Here is a 16,192-nt window from a genome sequence, read left to right as displayed (position 1 = left end):
CGGGTGGTCAGGTGTGAGGACAGAGGGTCCCCGTAGGAGCTCTGTGGGACGCCCAGGCACCCCTTCAGCCTGTTGGTGACAGTTGCTGGACCACACGCTTTCAGAACACAGGTGAGCTTGAAGGACCGCTGGAGACAGAGTTGAAGAGGTCTCTGGGCTAGTTGCTTCTTATCAGTTACTGTCTCTAGTTTCCAGGTTGGAATGTGGAAAGTGCTGGTCTGTCAAGGTTAAACTGTACCCCAGAGTCTAACTGAATTTAGCTTTTATATCTTTTCTGTTTGTCTGTTTTTTTCAAATGTCTCAAGAACCCAGTTTTACCTGGAGCTATCATTTAAAGTTCGTTTGGTCCCTAATGCATATAAACAGCATTGTACGTGCTAAGTCGCTTCAGTCGTGTCTGACTCTTTGTGACCTGTGGACTGTAGCCCGCCAGGCTCCTCTGTCTATGGGATTCTCCAGGCAAGAATAACTGGAGTGGGTTGCCATGCCCTCCTCCAGAGGATCTTCCTGGCCCAGGGATCGAACCTACGTCTCTTAAGTCTCTGCATTGGCAGGCGGGTTCTTTACCACTAGCACCCTCTGGGAAGCCCTCACTTATACCACAGAAGCCCACAAATATTATAGATGATCTGCTCCACCCCCACCCAGCGTCAGCAGGCCAGCACACCACCGGGATTGTCAGAATAAAGAGTGTCTGTTGGAAGCTGTGACCTTCTGGAATGTGAGACAGCAGATCGGAGAATGGAACATCCATGTTTACGTTCTTTGGACTTTTCAGATTTTCTTTCCCTCCATTATGTGCAGCTCCCATTGTTGGTGCTCAAAGCACTTCCTATCTCCTGCCAAGATCTGAAGCCTGGGAGTTTCTCTGTCACTGGATCTGCCAGGGAAACTCAGATACCTTCTGTTTCTTGGAATAATTCTTTCCTTGTTCAGTATCCCGACTGGCTAGCCCTGAGCAAGAGGCAGCCCCACTCCTCAGCACCAGCTGAAAGAACTATGAGTCACAGATGAGTTCAGCCATCAAAACAGGATTTGGAAACACACAGGCTACGGAGAACACGTGGTCACAGGTGTAAGAGCAAAGCCCTCCCTGCAGGCCATGTGGCCCGCAGCAGATCTCAGATCAGCCTCCGTGCCCATGGTTCGTGGGCAGAGAGTAAACAATGATTTTCATTCTATTGTTTCTCTCTCACACTTCTTTTTACAGAGAGGATTTGAAGAAAGCCTGAGTCAGGTATAAGGGAAAAGCAAATACCCTGTGGTAGACAAGACAGCAGTCAACCGTGGTCACGCAAATTCTATTTGAGTTTGTTCTGAGGTTCTTAGTCAAGAAATTGATTGTTTTTACTTTTCTTATATGTCTACTATATCCCACTTGAAACCCCAAAGGCTTTTCTCTTTTCCCCAGCGCTGCTTTCTCCCCGTTCCCCAGGAGAGAGAGACAGTAGCACCCAGGAATAGGTAGGCTGTACCTGGGGGAATAGTCCGTCTAGTCAAAGCTATGGTTTTTCCAGTAGTCATGTGTGGATGTTAGAGCTGGACTATAAAGAAAGCTGAACACCAAAGAATTGATGCTTTTGAATTGTAGTGTTGGAGAAGACTCTTGAGAGTCCCTTGGACTGCAAGGAGATCCAACCAGTCCATCCTAAAGGAGATGAACCCTGAATATACATTGGCAGGACGGATGCTGAAGCTGAAACTTCAATACTTTGGCAACCTGATGTGAAGAACTGACTCGTTGGAAAAGACCCTGATGCTGGGAAAGATTGAAGGCAGGAGGAGAAGGGGATGACAGAGGATGAGACGGTTGGATGGCATCATCGACTCAGTGGACATGAGTTTGGTTAAGCTCCAGGAGTTGGTGGTAGACAGGGAGGCCTGGCATGCTGCAGTCCATGGGGTCGCAAAGAGTCAGACATGACTGAGCAGCTGAACTGAACTAACCTGGGGGAACGGCCCGTCCAGAAAAGTTCACATTGCCACCCTGTGAACAGTCTGTATTTGATAAAAAGTTTTCTTGCCAAATAAACCTATCCAAAGGTGATTTTTGAGCCGTAGAGCAAGCTAGTCTGAACCTCAGTATCCAGTTGTTTTTAACATGCAATAACAGGTTGTGAAGCTGTAAAGAGGTCTGTTTTAGAAGTGACTAAACCTCGTAGCACCAGTGGGAAGGAACGCGCCTGCCAGTGCAGGAGATTTAAGGGACCTGAGTTTGATCCCTGGGTTAGGAAGATCCCCTGGAGAAGGTATTCTTGTCTGGAGAATCCCATGGACAGAGGAATCTAGCAGGTTATGGGGTCATAAAGAGTTGGACACAACTGAAGCGGCTTAGTAGGAAACCCAATGAAGATGAGCTCTGTCCTCGTGTGGAGATTAGAGTGTGAAGAAGGGTCCGAGAGACCTGAATAAAGGCGTAAAGGTGAGACAGGAAGAAAGGGCAGGAAAGAGAATGCAGCTGTAGCACCACCGGGTCCCAGGCTAGGGACACATCCTTAGAAAGGTTTAGGCCAAGGGCAGGGAGTAAAGAGGAAACGGGTCCTGCTGCAGAAGCTGTAGGATGACAGGAGGTGGTGACTTGATGATGGTATTAACCACAGGCCCGTCCCAGGACCCCAGGAGGCCAGGGAGCAACCTCACTCTAGCCTTACCAAAGCCCCAGCCTGGGGTTGGAGCTCTGCGGAGCCCACAGGCTGGGGCTTCTGTAAGCCCCTTGTCCCTTCTGGCAGCAGAAAAATAGGGGCCCTGTTGGTTTTGGTTGGCCACATGCTGTCTGAGAAATGGCCTCACTGAGAAATACATCTGCTGGTCAGCATCTCTCCTTCTGCAGTCAGAGCTTCAGGGAAATGAAGCCCTCCTGCCCTAGACTGTATGTAAAGAGCCAGCTCCATATATATGAAATCTAGAAAAATGGTACTAATGAGCCTATTTGCAGGGCAGGAATAAAGATGCAGTTATAGATACACAGATGTACAGAATGGACTTGTAGACGCAGGGGGAAGGAGAGGGGATATGAACTGAGGGAGTAGTGTTGACATATATACACTGCCATGTGTAAAATAGGCAGCTAGACGGGAGCTGCCACACAGCACAGGGAGTGCAGCTCGGTGCTCTGTGACGACCTGGAGGGGTGCGATTGGCGGGGGGGAATATATGTATTCTTAGGGCTTCCCTGGTGGCTCAGCTGGTAAAGAATCTGCCTGCAATGTGAGAGACCTGGGTTTGATCCCTGGGTTGGGAAGATCCCCTGGAGGAGGGCATGGCAACCCACGCCAGTATTCTTGCCTGGAGAATCCCCATGGACAGAGGAGCCTGGCAGGCTACATACAGCCCATGGGGTCGCAAAGGACATGACTGAGCAGCTAAGCGCACAGCACAGCACACAGCACACCTGGCTGATTGACGGTGTTCTGCAGCAGAGACCAACACAACATTGTGAAGCAATTATACTCCAATTTGAAAAAATAAAAACAAAAAAAGACAATCTGCAAAAAAAAGTCAGCTTCTCCCCTGGATACCTGGGGTGCTGCCTAGAAAGATGACAGTGACTCAGGTCATTTTCTGTCTCCTGTGGTTCAGGAGGAGAACCCTCCTTAAGAAAGACTGGCAATGGCTGACCTTCTGATACAAAATCATTAAGTATTTTAGCAACTTGCCAAGGTTCTGCCTGAAGAGGACTGCAGTAGCAGCTGGACTAGGGGGCACTTGGGATTGGGGATATACAGACCAAGGTCTTAGCTGCCTTTGAAGCATCTCCCAACTTTGATGTACCCATCAGAACTCCAATTCCCCCCTTCTCTTTACCCAAGATGAATTCTCTTATTAATAAATCAAATCTGTGCTTCCAAAGGCTCTCCCCCATCAAAACTTCTAGTATTTGGTTCCAGTAGTGTTAGCACCGGAGAAGGCAATGGCACCCCACTCCAGTACTCTTGCTTGGAAAATCCCATGGATGGAGGAGCCTGATAGGCTGCAGTCCTTGGGGTCTCGAAGAGTCGGATGTGACTGAGCGACTTCACTTTCACCTTTCACTTTTATGCATTGGAGAAGGAAATGGCAACCCACTCCGGTGTTCTTGCCTGAAGAATCCCAGGGATGGCGGAGCCTGGCGGGCTGCTGTCTGTGGGGTCGCACAGAGTCGGACACGACTGAAGCGACTTAGCAGCAGCAGCAGCAGCAGCAGTGTTAGCACTGTGGAGAAGGCAGTGGCACCCCACTCTAGTACTCTTGTCTGGAAAATCCCATGGATGGAGGAGCCTGGAAGGCTGTAGTCCATGGGGTTGCTGAGGGTCGGATATGACTGAGTGACTTCACTTTCACTTTTCACTTTCATGCATTGGAGAAGGAAATGGCAACCCACTCCAGTGTTCTTGCCTGGAGAATCCCAGGGAGAGGGGAGCCTGGTAGGCTGCTATCTATGGGGTCGCACGGAGTTGGACACGACTGAAGTGACTTAGCAGCAGCAGCAGCAGCAGCAGCAGCAGTATTGGCACTGAGATAGTTTCTAAGAAGAAAATTTTGTTTTTGCCTCCCCATTTCTCATGGAAATTGTTCCATGAAAATAACTCAGTGGGGTTGAAAATTCTTGGCTCACTGGCCCTTAATAGCTTGGTCATATCTATAACACAACATTGAATTATTGAGTGAGAGAATTATTGACACTCCATTGATCTTTACCCCAATATATAAGGTAACCAAGTAGGAATTATTCTTACCGTCTCAGAGTTGAGACAACTTAGGCTCATAACAATTAAGAGACTTAACCAGGAACAGGTGTAGAACCCAGGTCTCCTGATCCCTGATCCAGAACTTTTAAAGGGAATCTAGAAGAATGGTGGCCAGGTGCATGGTGTGAGGCAAAATAAGACAAGTTGTGTTTCAGTAAGCACCTAATATATAAGACTAGGGGCAGAGGCATGGGTGTCCAGGAAAAGATGTCATGGTTTTTCATCAAGAAGCTTAAAGCTTACTTGGAAGGATCAAACTGCTACACCTAGAAAGAATTAGCCTTAATGAAGGTGAGTGAAGGGAAAGAAGAGAGTTCTGGAATGTACCAATAAAGTCTCTGGGGGAAGAACTAGAACTGAATGTTGGGCAGAGATAGGACTGCATAATCAGAGACTGGGGGACTGGGAGCGGAAATGGGGAGTTCGTGTTTAATGGGGACAGAGTTTCAGTTTAGGAAGGTGCAAAATTCAGGAGACAGATCATAGTGAGACTTGCACAACAATGTGAGCATACTTAGTGCTACTGAACTGTACAGTTAAAATAGTACCTTTTATATTATGTGACTTTACCACAAACACAAAAAAAAACACTTTTTTTTAAAGAGCTAGCAAGCAGGGCCTTCTGGCCAGGGGTCGTTTGGGTGCCGGCAGAATTGCAGGAACTGTCCAGTCTAGAGATGAGGAGCCAAAGGTGAGGTCACAAGCTCCACAGAGGTCAGGCTGAAGAGTTTGGACTAGTAAACTGAAGAACTGAGTAGATGAGTCTGAAGGCACACTGGGGTCATCCCAAGTCTGTAAACAGCGGGATCGTGACCTGCAAAGACAAAGCAAACGGTATCTAACAGAGAGGTCTCCAGGCTGGTGTGATGCCTCCTGTGAGAGGCAGTGAGCAAGGGGGCACGGAGAGCAGTCTGGAGCTCCTGGGGGGAAGAGCCTGGGTGAGGCTAATAAAGAGCCTTGAGCTGGACTCTGAAGATGTTTACGATTTGAATAGGAGATGGAGAAGGCACTTCAGGTGAAGGTGACACAGAAAAGTAAGGAGTAAGAAGGGAAGATACGGGCTTGAAAGAAGTTATTAAACAGAAACAGGATGGGATAAAAAGATGGGAATGGCTGCTCAGGGGCTGGGAGGCAATTAGAACTTGGATTGCATGGGGTAGCAAATTGGAGGAAGGAAGTTGGTATGATGAAAGCCGTTCTGGGAAAACAAGCCTGGCAGAGTCTTAGACAGGATTGGAAGGGAGAAAGATTAGAGGCAGAGAAACCAGCCAGGAGACTCTGTCAGAAATCTGGGTTAAGCCCCTGGGAGTCATGGCACCGAGAGGGAAGAGGAAAAGGTGACTCCAAAACAAAGAAATCAGAAACTTGGGATTTCAGGGAAGATGCCATGGGCAGATATGACTTGAGGGCCCTAATTTTGAAGATAAAAAAATAATGGTTCTACTGGGATAAAATGGGGTGGTATGGGAAAGGAACCCCATTTTGAAAGGGGAAGGCGATAGTTCCATTTGGGGCACCCAAGTAAAGATACTCCCATCTTTGAGACTATGGGCCTAGAGGTGGAGGACCGACGTCTGACGGCCGATGCTGGACAGTGAACCACAGTGAACCACAGTGAACGAGTGCCGCTGGGGGCTGGGGGTCCAGAGTAAGGAAGAGGAGGCAGAAAGGAAAAACAAGAATGACAGGAGGAAGTGGAGAGCCAGGGAAGCACATTTACACATCTGAATGGATTTTGAAAGTGGTCCAGTGGTTAAGAATCTGCCTTCCAGTTTGCGAGACGTGGGTTCGATTCCTGCTTGGGGAACTAAGATCCCACATGCCTCAGGGCAAAATAAGCTACAACTACTGAATCTGCTCGCTAAGTCCAAGCACCACAATGAAGACGCAGTGCAGCACCCCCCAAAATAGAATGAGTTGAAGATTATCTGCTATCAGAGGGGAGGATCTTCCCTTGTGGCGCAGTGGATAAGAATCCGCCTGCCAATGCTGGGGACACAGGTTCGATCCCTGGTCCGGGAAGATCCCATATGCTGCAGAGCAGCTAAGCCCATGTGCCGCAACTACAGAGCCCGCACTCTAGAGCCCAAAAGAGCAACTACGGAGTCCGTGTGCTGCAACTGCTGAAGCCCCGAGAGCCTGTTCTCCACAAGAGAAGCCCCCGCAATGGGAAGCCCACACACTGCAACGAAGAGTAGCCCCCTGCTCACCACAACTAGAGAGATAGCCTTCGAAAAGCAGCAAAGACCCACTGTAGCCAAAACTACATTAATAAAACTTTAGAGAGAAAGAGTGGGGAGGCTAAGGATGGGAACTGAGAAGGCCAGTGGGTCTACACAGAAGGAGGTTGTGTTGCTATAAGAGCAGTTTTCCTAGTGGCGGGGGGCTCCCGGTGTGGGGGGCGGGAGGGGTCCCCACCCACCTGAAATGATGTGCTGGGCTCCAGACTCCCTCCCCCTGGCCTTCTCAGCTCTGACTGCTTCTCCGGGGGCCTAGCAGGAGAGGGCTCTTTCTTTTCAAATCTTAGTCACAAGTAATTAATAGTTATGTTTCTAAACTACAGATCTAATCACACATCTTAAGTTGGACGGGTGAGTTACATGGGCAGTGGCGGAAGGTCTGAGGAGAAGGGGAGCCCACCAATCAGAGGGGGCATATGGCGGCCAACACTACTTTAAAAGGAAGAAGGAGGGACTTCCCTAGTGGTCCAGTGGTAAAGAATCCGCCTTCCAGTGTAGAGGATGCAGGTTCGATCCCTAGTTGGGGAACTAGGATCCCACACACCGCAGGGCAACTGAACCTGTGCACAGCAAGAGAAGATCACAGGCTGCAAGAAATGACCCTGAATGCCGCAAGGGAGACCCAGCACAGCCAAAAATAAAAATTAAAAAAAAAAAAAAAAAAGGACGAAGGAGAGAAGAGAAAGGAGAAAAGAAAGAGGAAGTGAGCACATCCGAACCCAAAGCAAAGGCCTTGCATCGGGGAATGAGCAGCGGCTACAGAGGGAGGCAGCCGGCACTGCTGGCCCCTCCTTCCTGCATCTCCAGGAACCCAGGACCAGCCACTGCAACTAACGGCTTAACTCATGATACACCTTCCCTTCATTCCAAAGGGAAGATCGATGTCTGCTTATCTATCACCACTTGCTTCATCTGCTCTTGCTTTGTTTGCCTTCTCAGTACTTCTGCCTGCTGTTTCCCTGGTCTGCGTTTATTGCGACGATGCTCCCTTGACTAAACGTGGTTACTGACAACTGACGTTAACTCTGCACCTTGTTGGCACCTGGAGTTCAGCCACTGGCTCACAGACCGCAGCTCTGGCTGAGGACCCTCATCCCCAGGGATGCTTTCTGATCCTGTGCATTCCTCCATGGTCATAACAGCCCTTCACGCTAATGCATGGTCTTCCATTGCTCTGCATCCCCTCTGCCTGTGTAATTGCATGTGATCAGAAGGAAGGCGGAATTGAATCCTAGAGCCATGGTGTTGGCGAGGACTTGAGAAATCACCCCATCCAGCCTCCCACTCACGAGGAATCCCTGCAACAGCTTTTGTTTAACTTATTAAATAAATAGCTTTTCTCTCGATTTAAGCTGTTCCCAAAATAAATATTGGGTGGGCGATCCAAGGAGAGGTTTGAGAGTTGATATTACCAAGAATATCAAGACGAGCTCACTTTTTGAGAAATCAGAACTTGGCTGATTGTTAAGAATCCTCATCATGCTTGGCTACCACGCCCTCCATGGAGACTGCACTGATGTATCATGGGGGGCCTAGGGGATCAGATGACAGGTCAGTGAAACCCCGTCCACAAGAGGGCCACTCCCTCATAAATGTGCGAGGCAGCTCCTAAGATGTGTTTCAAGTGACGTTTACCTTGAAGAGCCACTCAGGCAGCAGCCACTTCTCTGTGTGCTCCATACCATTAAGGCCACTTGAACATGGTTCTGTCGGGTCTCTGCGCCATTAGGACGCTGTTTTGCTTCTGTGTCATCCAACACGCTAGGCTGCACATACACAGAACTGTTTGATGTTACTAAGGACCAAGTCTTTGGGACCAGGTGAGTGTGGTTTGCTTCCCCCCAACACACACACAACATCTGGGAAGGAAGAAACATTGAACAAGTGGAAAAGCTTTGCTAACATGACGGAAAACTTGGCATCATCTATCATGTCCTGGGCTGTGCCCCCTGAGGCTGTGTGGCTCACTTCCTTTCTCACTTCTCACCTCTCAGTGGCATCGCCAACAGGACGTGAAGGCCTCCTTCCAAGGCCCGTGTGTCAGGCCTTTACAGTATATGGCCCAGGTGTTGCTGTTTGGTTGCTCAGTCTTGTCCGACTCTTTGTGACCCCATGGACTGCAGCACACCAGGCTTCCCTGTCCTTCACTGTCTCCCAGAGTTTGTTCAAACTCATCATATCCATTGAGTCGGAGATGGCCATCCAACCATCTCATCCTCTGTCACTCTTTTCCTCCTGCCCTCGATCTTTCCCAGCATCAAGGTCTTTTGCAATGAGTCGGTTCTTTGCATCAGGTGGCCAAAGTAGTGGAGCTTCAACTTCAGCATCACTCCTTCCAGTGAATATTCAGGGTTGATTTCCTTTAGGATTGACTGGTTTGATCTCCTTAATGTCTAAGGGACTCTCCAGCTCCAGAGTTTGAAAGCATCAGTTCTTCAGCACTCAGCCTTCTTTATGGTGTGGGAGGTGTGGTTTGTCCCATGAAGTCTCTAACCCCACCATCTACTTTACAACATTTAATAATCCCCAGTGCCATCTTCTCCAGTTACTCGTGGTTAGAGACAAACCCCCTTGTGTCTGTACTTTCTGAGTAAAGGAATCAAAGAACAGCTCATTATCTGACCTCAGGACCAGCGCACCGGAAATGCAGGGTTAGTGCTTGCTGCCCTGGGTCATAGGTCCTGGTGTCCCTTCCTTGTTCCCCTGGACACTCCTGTGTTTTCCTGCCTCTGTGCCTTCACTTACAGTTTTCCCGTCTGCAGGCCCTCTCCCCTCTTGGGACCCTCTAAAGTCAGCTGAAAGTCTACCACTTCTAGTGTGTTAGTCGCTCAGTCATGTCTGATTCTTTGTGACCCCTTGGACTGCAGCCCACCAGGCTCCTCTGCCCATGGAATTCTCCAGGCAAGAACACTGGGGTGGGTAGCCACTACCATGCCTAGTGGTCACAGTAAATCCTACCTGCTTGTGTTCTTCCCAGCCTGGATCAAGTCACTGAAGTCCACTAGAGTGTAAGCCCCAGGAGGGCAGAGACGCCCCATTTTTGTTCATTCCCAAATACTCAGCATCAGGACAGAATTGATGCTTGATAAGTATTGTTGAATGAAAGACAGCGATTACTGTCTGTAAACTTAGTGGCCATCTGAGGTATATCCCTTCTGTCCATGTCCACCAGCTGCTAAGCTTCTTGAGAACAGAAACCATGACTTTGTATCACCCTCTAGCAGAGTCTGGAACACCCGAGGAGCTCCATAAATACTGGTGATCACATTTACGACATCGTTCCCTGAGCGTGGGGTGGGCTCGGGGATGGGGAGGCAGGCAGAGTGTCTTTCTTGTGCTCTTATAAAAACCACCTTGAGCAGCTTTTTAAGGAAGCCCAAGGGCCCCTGACCTCCCACTCAGCACTTGACTGTTTAGAAAAGATGGTCTTAAGAGCATGACATTGTTAATACTGTATTCCTCCTCTATAAATTTTCAAAGGACTGTATAGAAATTGTTCAGGAATCAAGTTATCCAGGGATTGGTTAGTTAATTCCTGAGTAAGCCACTCTGAAAACTGATTTTAATCCTATTTCAAATGGAAAGTTGGGAGAGGGCCAAAAAAGGGTATATTATTGTATCTTGTAGGAGAGACGAATCCAGAGGATATTCACTGAGTTATGGCGCCAGAGCCTTCCTTTCTTCTGTTATTGTGAATTATTGTGCTCGTCGAAAGCCAGGTCAGCAAAGTGAGACTCCGGCATCCCACTTCCTCTCAGCTGAGGTCTTCTGTAATGGAGACCTTCATAAACAAACACTGCATACACTTCACGTGGGATCCTTCTAAACTTCATGCTGTTTAATGTAAAGTGTAATCATTATTGTACATTCCTTCTAAGTTCTAAAGTGTCCCTGGCTTCTGGGGTAGCTGTTGATGAAACGTTTTTTGTTTAATAAAAGATAACTAGCTTTCTACCACTCAAAAAAGTCTTCAGTATATAAGCTAAAAGCAGTCATTTTGCTTAGCTCCTCCATTCGTCCTTCCTCTTGCCTCTTTTCTGTGGGTGGCAAGCTCACATGCCTGTAGGGCCAGGCGGGTAAAATCATCGAGCTGCGAGGGCACAGCGGGAGACACACCTGTATGCCACATAAGGGGGCAGAGCTCCCCAGCCCAGGCTAATTGTTGCCAAGCACAGACCTGTAGCCCTGAGTTGCCGGAGCCTCGGAATTTCAAGAGAAGCCAGAAATCCAGATTTTTAAGAAAGACCACTTGATTTCTAAATGTTAACAACTAATTCAAAAAGGATTTTTAACCCTTTGCAGGCCAAACCATTTATGTGTCTGTGTCACACGCTTCCTACGGGGTAGCAGTTTGCAACCTTTATTCTGTCTTTCAGGCATTCCTGCCTCTGGGCACTTGAAAGTTCTCCTTGGTCATTGGTTTCATTGTACCACCTACTTTTTTAAGAGGTTGATCACTGACATCCAGGGTGTGTATGCCCACAGAGAAGGGACTAGGAGGAGCGTCTAGTACAGCTATGGGCACCAGGCAGATGCTCAGATAAGGCTTGTCTCAAGAACAAGTCTCAAGCTTCTTTTGCATAATCCCTCCTCTCTTAGAAGTCTGGTCACATGTGGGTTTTAGTTACCCATCATTGCATAACGTATGACCTCAAAATTCATTGACTTAAAACAATAATATATATGTATTATCTCACAGTATCTGCAGGCCAGGAATTTGAGAGCAACCTGGCTGGACAGTTCTGCTCCAGTTCTCTCATAGGGTTGCAGTCAGCTTCTCAAGGGGGAGCTGCAGTCATCCGAGGACTTGGCCTGGGCTAGAGGATCTTCCTCAGTGGCTCTTTGTCCTGGCTGGTGCCAAGCTGGTGCAGGCGGTTGGCAGGAGGCCTCAGTTTCTTGCTGTGTGGGCCTCTGCCTAGAACTGCTTGAGCATCCTCACAACATGGCCACCGGCTTCTCACAGAGTGATCCATCCAAGAGAGAGCGGGGTAGCAGATGCAACGTCTTTTATAACCTAGTCTCAGCAGTCACATTGTTTCTGCAGTATCCTGTGTGGGAGGATTCAGTGTGGGAGGGGATTCACTATTGAATATGACGAGGTGAGCGTCTAGGAGCCATCTTGGAGGCTCCTAGATGCTGTGTGTCACAGCTGTGCTTACAGTAGTCAGTAAATCCTTTTAGTTTATTTTGATTGCACTGGGTCTTCATTGCAGCTCACTGGCTTTCTCTAAGTGTAGCAAATGGGGGCTGCTCTTTGCTGTCTCGTTTTAGTGACTTCTCTTGTGAAGCCTGGGCTCCAGTAGTTTCAGCATGTGGGCTTAGCTGTTCCACAGTGTGTGAAATCGTCCCAGGTGGGGGTTGAACTGTGTCCCCGGCTTTAGCAGGCAGATTCTTATCCAGTGTACCATTAGGGAAGTTCAGTAGTCAGTAAATCCTTTTTAAACAGATGATCATTGAGAGTAGTTTAAAAAAAAAAAACAAACCTAAAGGAATAACATTTATGCCCTAGTGATTTATCCCTAATATTCATCTCATTTACTATTGTGTTATGGAGATGAACCTCAGGAATTAAATACCCTATTTTCATATCCAGTCTTAAAACTGTCATCTCCAAATGTGTCAAAAAGCACTTTTCAAAAGTAGATTTAAAAATTCTACCTGTATCACCTCTCACAGTGATAGACTCAGGTATACTGTTTGCTCTTCAGGGAAGGGCTTTCAGTTACTGCTTCCCTCTGTCTGCTTCACGGGGTTTCCCTGTTCTCATATTCTCTGGATTGTCTGAGATGACACTTCTCTAGTGAGCCTAATGTTTTTTAAAGATTTGAAAGGAAAATCCCGAAGAAGTAGTGTCCTGAGCCAAGGATGGTACCCACTTTGGTATATTAATATCATTTGTGAAGACTAATAGCCCCCAGAGACTTCCTGGAGCCCTCTGAATTGGTAGGAGAGGGGGGCCAGTTTTCAGAAGGTCAGAAGTTTATGCCACTGTATCTATTTCGGGTATCCCCTGTGCCAGTCCCCATCCCAGCTCCAGCAGCAGGACGGAGTGGGAGCTGCTGCCTGCTTCAAACATAGACACACAAAACACACACACATACCACACATCACTCAGGCTGCACCTCGCAGACATACAGACCCGACACAACACGCACGCGCACGCGCGCACCCTCAGACTGCACCCTGCCTTTGCCTCCTTTAAGACCACTCTAAATACTCATTTTAACCACATTTCGCCTCAATAAAAATGTTCAGGGGAAGGAAACGTGCCCCACCGTGATTTCCGCTAGGAAAATCCCTGCTGGTAGCTAGTGCTTATTTGTTCAATAAACAAAACCTTAGTCTGGGAATTGAAGGTCAACACCAGGCAAAACCACACGAGTGTGCCTTGCGCTGTGCTCTGGGGCCAGCAAGTCTGCGTGCGCACCCGGGTGGTGAGAGGGGCGCGGGGCGGGGTGGGGGTGGGGGGACCGCCTCGCCCCGCCCACTCCACCTTAGCCCTGGTCACCGAGAAGGGCATAGGTGGATGGAAATGAAATGCATAATACATAAGGCCCGTAGTGGCGTGTGATCTGTGGAAGGGGAGTGGTAATTACAGAACTGAGAAAGGAGGCTGCAGGCGTGTAAGTAACCTTTCTAGGTTACAGGCTGCTGTGATAGATGGCCCTCATTGTTCTATTCCTGACCTTTTTCTGAACTTCCCTTTAGAAGAACAGAGGAAATACACTTCTGCCTTTTCCCATATTGTTTGTGAATAATACCTTCAGATGCCAGCTTTGAGCGTGTTTGTGTTCTTGCGTTTGGGGGTTTTGCTTTCCTTGTCCCCTCCCCAACTCCGGCCCCAGGCTTTGCTGCTTCCCATAGTAAAATTTAGTCCCTAATTAGTTCATCCCAGTATTAATGGTAAATACAGAGGCTACACAAATATTTGTCCATATTGAACACAGTATTGGGAAAGAGAAACACCCACGTAGCATCGTTTTCCCACCTCTGCCCCCTGCCTTTCCCTCCCAAAATTGCCTCCCTCAGGCAGGCAGGACAGGCCTGAAATTGGTGCTAAGGATAATGCAGATGGGCCGGTGACAAAGGTGTGGGATGTGGCTGTGGCCTCTCAGTAGGGATGATGGAACCGATGACAGACCTTCAGCCCCACCTTGCAAAATGGAGTCATTTTCACCAGATGTTAGGTGCACCTAGGAATGAAACTCACATTTAAACTGCTGATGCAATTGCAGAGAAAATAAAACACATAACCAGGCTAGGGAACATGCGCCGTATTTCTTTTATCAGCCTTACCTCTACGCAACCCCAAGTCCTCAGTGTTGTACATGCCACACTTCCTCCAGCGGTATTGATTTCCTGGTCTGAACGGTGAGTCCCCAGTGATGGCCCTGTGATCGTCTGAAGCCTGTCAGCCTCTGTAAAGTCAGGGGACCCCAGAAGAGACAGGAAGGAAGACATCTGTTTGATTTTTCACACAAGTTAGCATCGTTAAAGAGTCAGGCAGAATTGTTCCACTTAGCCACCAACTTGAATCTAGAATTGAATCTTTGGGGGTATTTGGGGTTGTTTTGTTCCTTGAAAAACAAACCCTTTTTGAGCCTGAATGAAAAGGAACTAGACAGTTTCGTCAGAGGCTTTCAACGAGGAGTCAGAATTTGATTGGTTAATGCTGATTGAACACCTGTTGTGTGCAGAGCACCACCAGGCTGCTCTCTGGCGGCTTAGCACTTCCTTAGGAAGCAAACATAGGCTCTGTCTTCTCAAGGAACTTTTGATCTCGTGGGGAAAGCCAGGACAAGCCTAAATGTACACATACAAAGACCTGCTTACATAACTGACACTCTACAGAGGCGAGGGTGACAAGCTCGGTTACTTTAAATGATTTTTCAAAACTTCGTACCAATGATGACTACCATTCTTTCAAACATTCATTTAATTGCTTGTGGTTTCTTTTTTTTTCAGTTGTATCTTTTAAAATCTCCCTAGCTGCCTCCTCTCTTCTCATCTCCATTTGTTATTTCTTTCCTCCATTCCAGATAAATAGTTTCTTCTCTTCACCTACCATTCCTCCATATCTTTTAAAGATACAAACTTCCTAGGTCAAGCCTCTTCCATTAGAAATGAAGGATTTCTCCATGGAAATCCCCGTTATCAGAGAAGTACCAGACAGGGCTCACTTGTTCTCTATCCCTTCTCTTGCCTGGCACATAAACACATGCATGTGCGTGCTCAATCATGTCCAACTCTTTGCGACCCTATGGACTATAACCCGCCAGGCTCCTCTGTCCATGGGATTCTCCAGGCAAGCATACAGGAGTGGATTGCCATTTCCTCCTCCAGAGGATCTTCCTGACCCAGCGATCGAACCCGCATCTCCTGCATTGCAGGCAGATTCTTTGCTGCCTGAGCCATCAGGGAAGCCACACATCATCTATGATGCATAAACAACAAATAGTAAGAAGTCCCTGTGTTTACTTCTTCCCCAGAAAATGGCTTTCGTCAGCAAGCATCTGTGTATTGAACATTGACTACATCCTGCAGGGTTTGTGGTAGGAAAAGGAGACTGAGACCTCTGCCTCTCCCAACCCGTGAGCGTGGCGCGTGGCCACCCGTATATGTGGAGGACTCACCCCCACAGCACTTAGGCCGGGTTTGCAGGGATAAATAACAGACGCCCACTGCCTCGAGATGCTTTCTGTCCAGCTGAGGAGCCGCTGGTAGATTTTTCTCATTTTAAGAAATTTATCAGGGCAGCGATGAATAAAAGACTGGAACTGGCAGATGTGTTGTGGGGACACAGACTCAGAGAGCGCCTTGGTCAGGACAGAATTCTAGAAGAGGCAGGATTCGAGTTGGAAGCCTTGATGGCCAGAGGAGGGCTTTCCATAGAGGCAAGCTGGGGGTGGGGAGCGAGGGCGGTTGGAAGGGATGCTGGGCGTGCTTCCAGGGCCTCGTCCTGACCACCCTGATGAGTCTGGATGGTTCTGCCCTGTCGCCTCTTGTGCCCCCACCAGGTAGATCCCCCCCTCCCTCTCAAGTCCATCTTCCTTTCCTTTTCCTCCACCTCCTGAGCCCCAGCCGACTGATGTGCAACGCCCTATTTCTGCACTTGGGTTAGTCCACTCAGCTGGAGTGGGCTTCGGTGCTCCAAGGAACAAGATGAACACTTTAATCTCTTTTGCTGAAGGCTGCTCCATTCCAAAGGCAAGATCCGAGAGTCCC

General features: G+C 48.3%; 1 protein-coding gene and 1 long non-coding RNA gene across 10 annotated transcripts in view; one reads left to right on the top strand and one right to left on the bottom strand.

Moving 5' to 3' along the window:
- HIPK2 (homeodomain interacting protein kinase 2) overlaps window positions 1-16,192 on the top strand; it is a 203,910-nt gene that overhangs the window by 107,233 nt on the left and 80,485 nt on the right. The window lies entirely within an intron of this gene.
- LOC107132435 (uncharacterized) lies at window positions 5,264-15,324 on the bottom strand. The gene is made up of 2 exons (XR_001500260.3): window positions 14,264-15,324; window positions 5,264-5,541 (listed from the first exon to the last, which is right to left on the bottom strand). It is a non-coding gene; the product is annotated as an uncharacterized lncRNA (long non-coding RNA).

The sequence above is a fragment of the Bos taurus genome, chromosome 4 (genome assembly GCF_002263795.3).
Source record: "Bos taurus isolate L1 Dominette 01449 registration number 42190680 breed Hereford chromosome 4, ARS-UCD2.0, whole genome shotgun sequence".
NCBI lineage: Eukaryota > Metazoa > Chordata > Mammalia > Artiodactyla > Bovidae > Bos > Bos taurus.
The sequence above is the reverse complement of the archived record's forward strand: the minus strand, read 5'-3'. Positions and strand labels throughout refer to the sequence as shown.